Consider the following 14,939-nt stretch of genomic DNA (forward strand, 5'->3'; position numbering starts at 1 on the left):
CAAACGAAGTTGACGAATAACACGCAATAACAAAACATGAGAAAGAGCAGGAGACAACACTAGAGGACTGGGGCATGAAACAGGCAGGAGACAGAACGAGGCACGAGAAACGAGAAAACAAGCTAGAGAAACAAGAAACAAACAAGCAAACGAACAAAACCTAACAACAACAAAATGACCGATACCAGGAAGTGAGGGAAGAGGGCTTAAATACATGAACTAACTAGACACACCTGACACAGATAACGAGGACAATTACAGAGAGGCGGAACGAAGGCGGAGCTAGGAATGAACATAAACAAAGCCATGTGCAGGGATAGGAAAACAACAAAGAGAGAGCCCAATAGAAAGGGGAAAACAAACCAGAAAGTGTCAAGATGTGACAATGTTGGTGAGATTGTGATGGGAAAATGCAAATGAACACAGTAATGATGATGATAACCCAATATACTTTTTTAATGATTATTACTAGTAAGGCTGATTGAAGTGTAGAACATACTGTGCTTAGACTTGTGACCTTAAAGTGCTTATTACATGATGTACTCAGGACACGACCCAGGAGGAGACCGCTGGAGGAGGGAAAGTGATGAACATTGCACTTTTGTAGTTAGATTAGAGACGTAAGGTCCCTAGATAGATTAGAGCAGTCTAATGAATATGGCGAAGAACACCCTGAGTGGAAAACTTGACCTATCCCTGTCTGCAAACATTTTAGCTTTTCTGAACAAACATTAATTCAAATTAAAAATTATTGTTCAGTCATTGCTCTGCTGATGCACACCATTGTTCCTCATATTTACTTAATTTACCTTACTGTTCATGAAAAGGCATTCTAGATGCAGGAGCATTTCTTTGAATGTTTGTATCATACTAATGTATTCATCTGCTGTGTTGGGTGTACTTCCCGTACTCGTTCCTGCTTGTGTTGCTAAGGAACTGATAATTAGTGGCTGTAGTGAAAACACAGTCTGTTTTAAAGTGATGCAATTTCCGTTTTTTTTAATCAGTAAATCTGACTTTTCTAAATTTCAACAGTGATAAAAATGTATCTCACTTGATTGACACAGCTTTTGCTTTTCTGCCTCAAGCTTCTTAATTTCATTCTCTTTATCTGAAAAAGACAGAATATCATGATGGTTAAATTAATCACACTACAAAATGAGGACAGACTGACACAGTTAAAGGAGCAATCTGTAACACAGCCTTTATACTGTACTCAATCATAACATGACCAGGGCGTATCATCTGAGATTAAGCTAACTTAAGCCCAAATTTAAGGACTGTCCCATAGGACTCTCCCTCAGCTCTGTTCTTATTGGACAGGCTTGACTTTGAGCTTAAGTTATCTGGCTAAACTGAGAAATCCTGCTTTGCGGAACACACCTTGGTGTCTCTGACAGCAGTGCTGGAGTCAGTATATTCTCTTTGAGAAGCACCCATTCTGGAGTGGAGCTCTATCTTGAGGTTAAGTCTGAGATCTCACTTTCGGTCCAATCACATTACAGTCCAAACACACGGGATTGCCAGTACACACAATAGTGGACACAGTGTCCTTCAGCCCTGACATAACAAAGTGAACAGAGATAATGTTAGATTTTAACATGAAAATCTAACAAAATTCAGCTTCCTTCAACAAATCTCCATGACCAGAGGCAAATGAGAGGAAACACTGGCCATGTGTTTGAAAGATGGAGCTAATCGCTTTGCAAAGCCCCAGTGTCTGTAAATAGTTTGTTTTTTTTAAGTCTTGGTTCAGTATGCTAGGCTTTCTCTCTCTCTGCTCACAGCAGAATAACACCATCTGGAGGTATTTAGACAGGTGTTGTAGACCAAATATTAAAAAGCATGAACGAAGGTGAGGATATTGCTCTATTTCTTCTCCATAGATGGGTAATATTGACTGATTTTTGCTGTAGATGGAGCTGAGTGCTAATTGCATGAAAGTAACTGAAAGTGCTGCAAATCTAAACAACTCAAGTTACAAATGAGTTTCTGTGGTAATTCAAAGTTGATAAAACACTTAAAAAATTAAGCCACATACAAACAGTTGTATATTTTAGCCTCAAACATACCACTGCACCTTAAAAGATAGAGCTTCTGAATATAAACAAACGTGAGAACAGAGTTTCCACAGAATCATAGATGTTTCATTTAAGACACAGATATATTGTAAACAATATTAAGTGTCCTAAAAGGGAAACAGTTCAGAAAGGAAACAACTTGCAGCATTTGGACTTGGTGTGTAGAGAGGTCCAGGGGCTAGACACCCTTTTGGATGATGGTGAGCCCCCAAAAACTATACATATCCCTACACACCAATCCCAAACACACACAACACACACAAACAACATTATCATCAATAGATTAATCCCAAAATAACCCCCTAACAAGTCCTAGGGGGAGCTGCAAGGCATGCTGGGAGCCCTTCCCAGTCCCCAACAGCTGTGTCTGTTTCCTAGGCTCAGTGAACTGATCACTAGTCACAGTCTCCTGTTCTATGTTATTTGGGACTACTGTGCCACTATGACACCACTGAGGGCCATTGTCACTTTACTGTAGTGTGAGATGAATGAGCTTTATTTTCTCTCATAAGAAATTTGACTCGTTGGGACTTAGCCTGGTCACAGAGATGTAACCATTTTGGCCATTCACTCCTAAGTTCTTTATCTTCTCGTAAATTAAATGTGATGTCACCACTTCAGGGAAGTTCTAGTCTAAAAGACTCTGAAAATCTCCAATTAGAATGAGAACAAGGGAAAGGATTTCCCTCCCCTAGTCCCTCAGGACCAATCAGGCTTCCAAGGCATTGGTCATCACGTCCGGTTTAAACCAGCCTGTGAAGAACTGGCGCCCCCTCCAGGATGTATTCCCGCCTTGCGCCCAATGATTCCGGGTAGGCCCCAGACCAATGGCGACCCTGAACTGGATAAGCGGTTACAGATAATGAATGAATGAATGAATAATCCAGCTATATTAAATGTAATGTCATTCACCTTGATAGCCTCCTTGTCCAAGCTGAAATTGGACAGTTAAAAGGCACTACATTATTCATGTCATTGCTGCTCTCCATTTGCCATCATTGTGTGCCACATTTGTCATTGCTGCCACTGCTTCTGCCGTCCGGCTGTTTGAGCTTCACATTATACCTCACAGATCAGAGGCTGGGAGCCCAATAAATCAGTTTGCCTCACTATAATCAACTGTATTTATAATTCAGTAAAGTACAATACAGTATTTTTTTATGATCGCTGAGATTCAGCTCCATGTTCATCTTGGAAAAGATTTTGTGTCGCACTGAAGAAAGTGGCACACTGAGAGATCCATGGTGTGGTGCCCAATCACACCTCCCTGTCGTAGGTATCTGTGTACCATGTGTAATAGGCAGGACATCAACTTGTAGGCTGGTAGGTTGTTGATACAAATGTTATAGACGTTGGTTACCATGCATGTCTGAAAGCTTTGGCTTTGATCTACATGTAACTACATCAACTATTGGTTAAACTGCTTCCCACCAGAGTCGACTGACTACAGCTTTAAATGAATTAAATGCAAATGTAAATGTAAATAAATACAAATCAGACTTTACCTGACTTTTTTTTTATTAATGTATTCATTCATATTTTTTTATATTAGCATGAAAAAGGAAAAACATATAAAATTGAGTAAAAGTAATGTTTTTGTACTTTACCTTAAAAAGAAAGTTAAAAAAGAAGATGATATGGTAAGAGAGGCTTGAAGGCTATTTATTAATCTCAGTAAATAGGTAAATGTGTAAAAGTTAATTTATATAATTTCATGATATTTTACCCCACCTGATCCTCACACACACACATTCACATACACACCACCACAGCCTTAAAGCTTATAACTACTTGAAGCTCCCAAACCAGAACCTCAAACACACAAAAAGAAGCCCATGTGTCTCCAGTGTCCTGTTTTTAAAATCAAAATATGGTCACAGTGGCTCACATCTTATGATCGTAATCAGCCTGACTAAAATGACACAACAGAGGTACTTCACAACCTCATACAGATGCTAATGTTGATCAGACCATGCACTGTCCTTGGTGGAGTCTAAAACCGTTTTCAGCCCTATTCTACTTGACACAGACAGGTATTTTATCTTTGACATTGAGAGCTCAGCAAATCGCCTGCGAGACTGAACACAATTTCTGAAATTCATATTTACCTGAGTTTTCTTGTGGCTAAATGTAATTAAATTAATATTAACACGTAAAAAAAATTTAAATAATAAGGCAAATCCCTCTTCATTCATTCAATTTGTCTGTTCTTTATTATTAAAATCTTACAGAAAAGGTACCTTGATCTGACCTTGAAGGGGTTTCTCACTCAGATTATGTTTGTCCTGTTATACAAGTCCAAATCTACACATCACTGACTACAATTCCCATTTGTATTTAATGTTTAACTCTTGTAGAAAATATTTTACATTTCACCTGTGATATTACTAGTCAATGTTTTTTGTTGTTAACAATAGGATTGCAATAGGAGAGCAATCCCACGAGGAGAACACACCAAACTCCTCACAGACAGTCACCAGGAGCGGGGCTTGAACCCGACACTACCTGCTGCACCACCATGCCACCCTTGATCTTATATGAATTATTTATTTTTATATTTAAATATTCACTCTTAAGAAGGGACAATGTAAATAATTGTTATTAATTAAAAAGAAAAACGTGTAATTAATTGATGCTGTCCAAAACACTTTCTGCACTCTCTTCTATATGGCACATCAGTAAATCAGATTGTGAAACTGTTCACACTGTAAGTAAACACAATTCTTCTTTATCAGTGTGTGTTTTGTGGTTGAAAAACAAAAATGAATGAGTAAAAAAACATAAAACCCTCATTAAACTCTCAATATTCCCGTTTATTATTAAAATCTTACTGAAAGGTAAAAATGAAGATCTGACCTTGAAGGGTTCTGTTAAGTTCTTCCTGTGTTTTCTGGAGATGTGTAATAGTCGCCTGATTCCCTGAAAAGTCAGGATTTCACATCAATAAGTTCAAGAAGTACAAACGATGCAGAAAAATAAAGAATAGAAAAAACAGGTTTCTCACTCAGATTATCTTGAATAAACTTTATGCAAATCCAAGACTACAATTCCCATTTTTATAAATTATTTAACTGTAGTCGAAGTTCTCACCTGTGACATCACTCTCCAGGGTTTCCTTTTCTATCTGAAGCTGCACAATGTTGTTTTCTTTTTCTGAAAAGTCAGGATCAACATGTTAATGACAGTGAGGATCAGATTAAAGAAAATCATAATTTTAATATATACACACACTAATGAAAAACTGGGAAATATATAATATAAGAATAATATTAAACTGAAAACCCCCAATGCATTAAACAGTATACTGAGTGTATACTAAACAACAAAGCACTGTAGTAACAAGACAAGAATAGACACTATAAAATGATGATCAGAGGAGAACAGGACTAGATAACATAAGGAACAATCCACAACCATAAACGACAGACTATAACCAATGGAACCATTAACATAGAAAACTGAGCACAACCTGCTCAGGACGAAGAAACCAAGACCATTGACACCAATGAAGACAAAAGGCGTGTGCTGGGTCATAGGTAACCTAGTGGTTCTCAGTCCTGGTCCCCCTATTACACACAGTTCAACTTCAGAAAGGGTTGGTAATGAGCTCATTAGATGCATGGTGTGATGGGAGCAGAGGATTCTCTGGAAACACTATTGTTAGTTCAGTATTGAACTAAAGTGTAGGTTAAAGCCTTTTAACACCTTGATGACTGCTTTGGAGAACAGCAGATAGAGTTCGGTCTGGCGTAGTACAGAAATATCATCATTTTTTTAGCAGGCATTGGTGCCCCAGTAAAATGTTGCTGTGTTCCACTAAAATCACAGTCATAAAAGTACATTTTCTCCTGGATGTATGGGTAGAACTACAGGACATTCATTCATTATTTGTAACTGCTAATCCAGTTCAGGGTCGTGGTGGGTCCTGGAGGGGGCGCCAGTCCTTCACAGGGCGACACACACAAAGAGTCGTGCATCCATGTGCCAAAGTGTGTTTTTGGACTGTGGGACGAAACCGGAGCTCCCAGAGGAACCCCAAGAGGAAAGCACACCAAACTCCTCACAGACGGCCACTAGGAGCGGGGCTTGAACCAGACACTACCTTCTGCTCCACCATGCCACCCTTGATCTTATATGAATTATTTAATTTTAAATTTAAATATTCACTCTTAAAAAGGGACAATGTAAATAACTGTGATTAATTTAAGAAAAATTGGTGATTAATTGATGTTGTTCAAAACCATTTTCTGCACTCTCTTCTATATGGCACATCAGTAAATCAGATTGTGAAACTGCTCACACTGTAAGTGAACACAATTTTGTTTTTAATCTGTGTGTGGTTTGTGGTTGAAAAACAAAAATAAATGAGTAAACAACATAAATCCCTCATTAAACTCTGAATATTCCCGTTTATTATTAAAATCTTATTGAAAGGTAAAGATGAAGATCTGACCTTGAAGGGTTTTCTGCAGCTGTGTAATAGTCGCCTGATTCCCTGAAAAGTGAGTATTTCACATCAATAAGTTCAAGAAGTACAAACAGATGCAGAAAAATATAGAATATAAACAAATGGGTTTCACACTCAGATTATCTTGAATAAACTTTATGGAAGTCCACGACTACAATTCTCATTTTTATTAACTATTTAACTGTAGTAGAAGTTCTCACCTGTGACATTACTCTGCAGTGTTTTCTTTTCTGTCTGAAGCTGCACAATGTGGTTTTCGTTGTCTGGAAAGTCAGGATCATCATGTTAACGCAAGTGAGGGTCAGATCAATGAAAACAAATGTTCTATTAACATTTAGATGATTTCTAGCTACTGTTAAATTTAAAATATAAATTACATATTATTTATGCTGAAATATTTATAAAATATTAATTCCCTTTCACCGCGACCCTGAAATGGAGAAGCGGAGAAGAAAATGATGATGATGATGATGATAATTCCCTTTCTCTCTCTGTTTAAGGCATGAGCTGCTATGTAGTGCTAATATTTTTTTCTTATTAAAGTTGGCCTGTCCAATGCTAAGGTTCTCCCTGAAACCTTTACTCAACAAATTATTTCTAAAATAAAAATAAAAAATACACTAAGATTTAATAAAGTTGATCTTTGTCATTATACAGAATTTACAATGAGATTGGGGAGTTATTCCTTTTTTAGTGCAAGGCAAATATATAATTATAAAAATAAAAGGCTCTAAGACATAGCTCACCGAAAATATAAAAGTGTACATGTAATATAAAAATAGAAATAGAAAATATATTGCTCAGAGGTGAGTATTACAGTGATGTTCGAGTAGCACAGTGGTGTTCAAGTGATTAATATGAATATTGCACACTGAAGAAAAAAAAAATAAAAAACAGAAGCAGCAGCAGTGGTGGTATTAAATATATTTCTCATTATTGTTATATTATTAGTGAAAAAGGAAGTCAGAGTGGGTAAGTATGAGAGTTCAGATAGGTTAAAGCACTGGGAAAGAAACTGTTTCCTAATCTGTTTATTCTGGTTGTGATACACCTGTAGCGTCTGCCAGAGGGCAACAGTTCAAACAGTTGAGAACCGGGGTGTGAGCTGTCCTTGGTGATGTTCTGAGATCTGCAGAGGCAGAGGGAGGTGTAGATGTCCATCAGGAAGAGGAGAGGGCAGCCAACAATCCTCTCTGCTGCCTTGATTACCTTGTGAAGACTCCCCTTGTCTACCTCAGTGCAACTCCTGTACCATACTGAGATACAGTGTGTTAGGAGACTCTCAATGGACGAGCGATACAAGGTCAGCAGCAGTCTTTTGTCCAGGTTGTTCTTCCTGAGGACCCTCAGGAATTGTAATCTCTGTTGAACTTTCTTGATGACAGTTGTGGTGTTTTCTGTCCAGGAGAGATCAGCAGAGATCAAGAGGAACCTGAATGTGTGGACTCTCTCCACACACTCATCATTGATATGGAGGGGGCACAGGCCAGTTTTATGCTTCCTTAATTCCACTATAATCTCATTTGTTTTTGTGATGTTCAGTGCCAGGTTGTTTTCTGAGCACCAAGTACTTAACTTATGGACCTCCTCTCTGTAAGGTGCCTCGTCCCACTTTGAGATTAGTCCAATCACTGTTGAATCGTCTGCAAATTTGATGGTGGTGTTGTTTTTGTGGGCTGGACTGCAGTCGTAGGTGTAGAGGTAGCACAAAAGGGGGCTTAGCACACAGTATGTGGTGAGCCAGTGCTCAGTGTGCGGGTGGAGGAAAGGTAGGTGCCAAGACTCACAGTTTGGGGCCGGTTGGATAGGAAGTTTTTATCCAGGCACATGTGGGGGGGAGGGAGGCCCAGGTTGTCCAGGGCAGGACTGAAGTGGAGTGTTGCTGTGGTGTCTCAAAATGAGCAAAGAAGCAGTTGAGTTCCTCTGCCAATGATATGCTCACGTCCCCTGTTACTACATCACCACTTTTGTAGTTTGTGATGTTTTTAGGGCCTACCACACCTACCATGGTTTATTGCTAGCTTTTTTTATTTCTCCATTCAGGTCAGCTCAAGTAGCCCTGTATAGGACTTTGTCATATGTCCAATACAGAACTTGATGTAGTCCAGTACTGTTACTGTGAATGTTTCCAGATCCTGGTGGTCAAATAAGTCCCAGTCTGTGTTTTGTGATTATATTTTTTAATAGACACTAACATCGCTCATTTCACTGTCAATCAAAAAGGGATTCAGCCTCAGACAGATCATCCAATCATCATGCAGAAGCTGAGCGTCCGGGCCAGCCGAGGCCAGCCCACTGCCCCATAGACCTCCAGAGACGCTGAGCGTCCGATGGGCGGGACAAAGTCCAGCATTTATCCAATGATTCGTCTCTTTTCTCTGCACTTCGCTGTTTCGCTATTGAACTCTGTGGACGCTCAGTGTCCACACTGTTTAAAGCACTGAAGCTACTGGAATGATTGAGAGGAAAGCCATGTCTTTACCAGTGATAAGAAGCTGATTCTGAACAAAAGTTGAGTGCGTGCATATTTATTTAGTGCATATTTATTCAATGACATGTACACACAACAGTATATATTTGATCACTTATTTTTTTACATTTTAGCGGAGCTTCCCTTGCAGTCTTAGAGAAATTGCGGCTGATATATATATATATATTTGCCTGTGTGTGTTTTGTGGTTGAAAAACAAAAATGAATGAGTAAAAAACGTAAATCCCTCATTAAACTCTCAGTATTCCCGTTTATTATTAAAATCTTACTGAAAGGTAAAGATGAAGATCTGACCTTGAAGGGTTCTGTTAAGTTCTTCCTGTTTTTTCTGGAGCTGTGTAATAGTCTCTTGATTCCCTGAAAAATGAAGATTTCACATCAATAAGTTCAAGAAGTGCAAACAGATGCAGAAAAATGAGCAGCAATGTGATTTTCTTTGTCTGGAAATTCTGGACCAACATGTTAATGAAGTTAATGAAAGTGAGGCTCAGATTAAAGAAAATTATCATTTTAATATATACACACACTAATGAAAAATTGGGAAATAGCTATAATCATAAAGACATAATAGAGAACGATATAAAACTGAGAAAAACCAATGCATTAAACAGTATACTCAGTGTATACAACTGAGTATAAACAACAAAACACTGTAGTAACAAGACAAGAACAGACACTATAAAATGGTGAACAGAGGAGAACAGGACAAGATAAGGAACAATCCACAACCATAAACGACTATAACCAATGAAACTATTAACATAGAAATCTGAGCACAACCTGATGACTGCTTTGGAGAAGAGCAGAAAGAGTTCAGTCTGGTGTAGTACATAAATATCATTATTTGTTTACCAGTCTTTGGTGCCCTGGTAAAAATGTTGCTGTGTTCCACTGTAGTGTGATATGATGAATGTGTATTAATTTCCAATAAGAAATTTTACTTTCTGAGATGTGATTTTAAATACTCAAACTTTAGCTGATTTTCAGAGAAATCCCAAAGCCACACCAAGCCAAGATTTGGAATTTGAGATAAGCTTTTCAGCAAGAACTGGCCCCAAATTTGTGCCTGAAGATCTGTGTTAGAGTCATAAAATTGACACTATAGGACATTTTAGGAAGGTTTACGACACAGGGTCTTGGAGGATCATGCAACTTTTCTCAAATGCAGAATGCAGAGAGACACACAGACTCAACCTTGATTAAAACTGTCTTCTCACACATTTTGAAAGATCATTAAAAAAACAATCACATTCCTTAATTTACCCGATGAAGAAGTTGCCTATGGGCACAGTTGTTTGAAATTAATTCCATTCGCACAATCAAAATAGGTGGGATTAATTTACATTTGTTTAAATTCATTTCTTTTGTATATGAACTTATGTAGAACCAAGGTAGCCACATGTATTTGCTTAAAAATTATGAAACATGGTTGTCTTAATGATATTACTTTGTGTTAACATATAATCTTTTATATTGCAAAGTATGATTCAGAATCCTGGGACATTCATTCAAAAAGGGATGGTCTTCAAGTCTTTGTCTTTGTCTTGTCAAGGGTCATAAATTTTATGTGATGACACTACCAAGGTACAGGAAACAGCCAATCAGGAACAAGAGAGGCTCCAATCCTATCCAATCTTCAACCTTGAGGACCAATCCGGTATTAAAGGCGGGCTTTCTAAATTCTGGTAAAAGCCAGTGGCGCCAAATGAAAAAGACTTTTTTTCAGGCTACTCTTCAGGCTTCGGATTTTTGGCGTCCTCTTATCACACACCTTTTAAAAAAAAGAGAAAAATGAGGAAAATGATTCAGGTTTTGAAATGACTCTGCAGGCTCCTCTGTAGGCGTCGGACACTCATGGCTTTCGTAAATAGTCTTGGACCCCTCAAGCAGGGTCCAGACAGAACAGAAGTTTTATTTTAATTGTATCTCTAGTAGAAACAATAGTTCTAGAAAGGACTGTAGTTTAATTCTAGCAAAATTCAGTGCCAGCCAGAGCATGAGAGGACCTCAGACCTCTGACCCTCAAAGTGATGACAAAGCTTCCGGAAAAGCAGTGATGAAGACGGCCACACACACCCTCAGAATGACCTTCTGAGATGAGGAGAAACCTGTCCAAAAGAGACCGGCATGGACGTGTCTCCCACAAGGCAGCAGATCAGAGATGACAGAGAATCCCCACGATGGATGGGTCGCCGTGTCTGAAAAGGGGGAGAAAACGAACGCCCGCGACTGCAACGCTACAAGGCCCATGGCAGAAAGCCCGCGCCGGAAAGCACAGCACGTCAGCGACATGATCCCAGCTATATCCAGTATCTCCCGGGATACGTAAGGTCACATGGTTTCATTTTTTTCATTGCTCAGGAGGTTGGTGCTGAATGCTTGCTGGGATAAACAATAGCCTGTCTAGATTTTAGGGTAATTATCATAGAGAAATTCCCTCATGTATTAATCTCCCTGTTCCCTCATCTATCACTGTAATCAGTTTCATTATATGAATGTATAATCAATATTCATTATTTGATATTATTATTAATAAACCAGTTGTGTGATAAAACCAATCCTTGGTTATTTGTGTGTGCACTTTTCTTGTACAGAAGAAAAGTTTTCCTTCTAGTTCAGATTCAATTTCAGAGCCAAGAACCTACAGTGGGTCAATGAGCATAATTCATTAATAATAATTAATTCTAGCTAATTCTGCTGTATAATATGTGAAGATCAGTGGCGGATGCTGGTCTTTCAAGGAGGGGAAGCTGAATTTCAGCCTACATCATAAAATGTGTCGGTTTATTTATACGTAAATTCTACCCTCCATTCCTTTTCAAGGAAATGATCTGTGACCCTGTCGTACCAACAAGGCGTCTTTTCCAGGGACTTGACTAGTGTCCTCTCAATGGCCAGCAGAGCTAGGCTGCTTAAACAGCCTTGGCCCATGTGAAGTGTGTCCGCCTGTGAGAGAGAAAATGCTGTTAAGAGGTTTAAGACAGTCTCCGGTTCAACTCAGAACAAAATGAAAATGTAATGCTCGCACGGATCTTTAGACCAAAGGATCGCTGATTGACTCATTTCGCTGTCAATCAAAAAGGGATTCAGCCTCAGACAGAGCATCCAATCATCATGGAGAAGCTGAGCGTCCGGGCCAGCCGATCCCAGCCCACTGCCCCATAGACCCCCAGGGATGCTGAGCGTCCGATGGGCGGGACAAAGCCCAGCATTTATCCAATGGCTCGTCTCATTTTGCTGCACTTTGCTGCTTCACTATTGAACTCTGTGGATGCTCAGCGTCCGCACTGTTTAAATCACTGTGAATCTGCGCGAATGATTGAGAGGAAAGTCGCGTCTTTACCAGTGATAAGAAGCTGATTCTGAACAAAAGTTAACCGTGTTGTAGTGCATATTTATTCAATGACATGTACACACAACAGTATATATTCGATCACTTATTTTTTGACATTTTAGGGGAAGCTGAGCTTCCCTTGCAGTCTTAGAGCAATCGCCACTGGTGAAGATGGTCTACTTGTCCAAGCTAAAATTGGACAGGTAAAGACACTACATATTATTTAATGACTCCCAAACATGGAACTTATCGAAATGAATTAAATAATTAATTATTAATCAAATAATAATGAATTATCATTCACTCAGCTATGTAGGGCTTATGCAACCGCAACGTGTGCATAATATTTCCACTACACCACTAAAATCACAGTCATAAAAGTACATTTTTTCCTGAATGAATGAGTAGAACTACAGGACATTCATTTATTATTTGTAACTGCTTATCCAGTTCAGGGTTGCAGTGGGTCCTCACAGTCAACTGGAGTGGGACTTGAACCCACAACCGCCACAACCAACATCCTGCACAAAATTTAATACAGGCACATAATTTCTCATAATGCTCTAATGACTTTCCAAAAGGCTAGAGCAGCTTTTCCTTGTTTTTACACATTCATACATATTTAAGCTGTACAACAGACAAAGTATTTATTGTTCATAGTTAAAAACCTTTCATTCTGGCTGAAGTTTATACATTTAAATTACATCCTCAAAGTAACTTGCTTCATGTTTCTTGAACATGTCTGTGCTGGGAACATAAACAACGGACAATAATAAAAGGAGCTACATTTGGAAAAATGTAGTACTTGTTATCACACACAGTTGCTCATGACACAAACCTCTTAGCTGGCGGACAGTTTCTTCATGCGAAGTGTTTCGACGGGCATCTTTGGAACAGAAACAGAAGATCCACAGTCTTTATAATCAATATAAATTAAATAAGAAAAAGAACTGGCAAGAGTCTTACATTCTGACAGCAACACTATTCAAAAAGAAATTTGCTGTGAGAATCCATTCATTAAGATTGTTTGTAAAATATTTAGATATATTTCAGTTTGGACTCACTGAGCACTCCCAAGGTGAGGACCAAAACAAAGAAGAGACAACACAGAGAAATCAGCAGCAGTCTCTCTGTAGTGTGCCCAAACGTTACAACCTTTGATGCTGGCTGAGTCAAGGGGTCACCATGATGATGCTGAGCCTCGCCTCGCTGAGGTGGATCTTGAAGAATGGCTATATATAAAAAAAACAATTATTATACATACAAATAGAGAGTGCACTTGTAGAGTTATAAAAGCAGGTGCTTGTGCTGCTTGGGGTTTGTCAGTCAAGTACCTGAGCTTAAAGATGGCAAACACAAAGTCTGAGTAGAACATTTTCATATTTGTATGAAGAGGTTAAGTAGACAGTCCAAATGTACAAACAGCAGAAAATGAAATAACTAGAAATTACACAGTTCAAAAAGACAAGAACTGTCTAATGTCTAAATGCCTGGAAAGTGTAGCTTTACCAATAAAACTACAATACCAATATAGTGTAAACAATAAATTTACACTGGGTTTAAACAGCTCCACACTGCTATGACTGATACACTCATAACAGCACAACACACACTGCCATATCAATGCCCCTGTACTGCTGCAAATGCGACAAACTTAAGTAGTACACTAGCTGGGCTCACACTGTGTTTGTGTTCATGAACTGATTTCAATGAGATTGGCAGTGAAAGCCGAATTCTGCATACACAACTTCGCCTATGAAGATTTGCTTGAATTCAACTCTGACAAGCAAATTTGCATCTTCAGACAACAGTGCTGCTGCTCAGGGTGTGTGACCTCTCTGCTGTGTCTGAAGGAAACTGGAGGAAACATGAACCTTTCTGGTTTCAACACAGGAGACTTTATACCACTCTTTTTTTCTGTGTGGATAAAATATAACACAAGTGAGAGTAAAAGTAAATAAAACAGAAATAATTTTTTTCTGCTGTTGCTATGATACCAATGCTCTTCAGCTGTGACACTATGGAAGTGTGACTGGGGTTTAAAATTTTTATGATTTTAATCAAAAAAACTTTTTATAAATCTCTGTTTTCTTACCATTTGCTGCTCTCCAGTCTGTTTGCATGCTTGAAACTGGGATAAAGTGTTAATGAAACCCCATTGTCAGTAAATGGCTAAAAAAATACTAAGGGTCTCATTCAGATTTGCTAGGCTCCCTCTCTCTATTTACTGAAGTGAAATGGCATATGAGGTTTTTAGAAAATGAATAGACAACATTGAAAGCATGAACTGACATGTGGCTATTGCTCTAATTCCTGTTCCATAGGTGGGTAATAGTGACTTATGTTTGCTGTAAATAGAACTGAATAAATGCATGAAAGTAAACACAGACTAAAAGTGCTACAAAACTAAACAACTTGATTTACAAACATGTTTCTTTGGTAATTCAACAAGTAGATAAAAAAAATGTATGGCATGAGCATGGCTGAATAAGTAGTATTTGTTTGCATCTGAGGTGCTGGTGCACTAGTACGCCTCCTGATGGCAAAATGTCGGATAGCACACATT

This window comes from Hoplias malabaricus, chromosome 9 (genome assembly GCF_029633855.1).
Source record: "Hoplias malabaricus isolate fHopMal1 chromosome 9, fHopMal1.hap1, whole genome shotgun sequence".
Taxonomy (NCBI): Eukaryota; Metazoa; Chordata; class Actinopteri; order Characiformes; family Erythrinidae; genus Hoplias; species Hoplias malabaricus.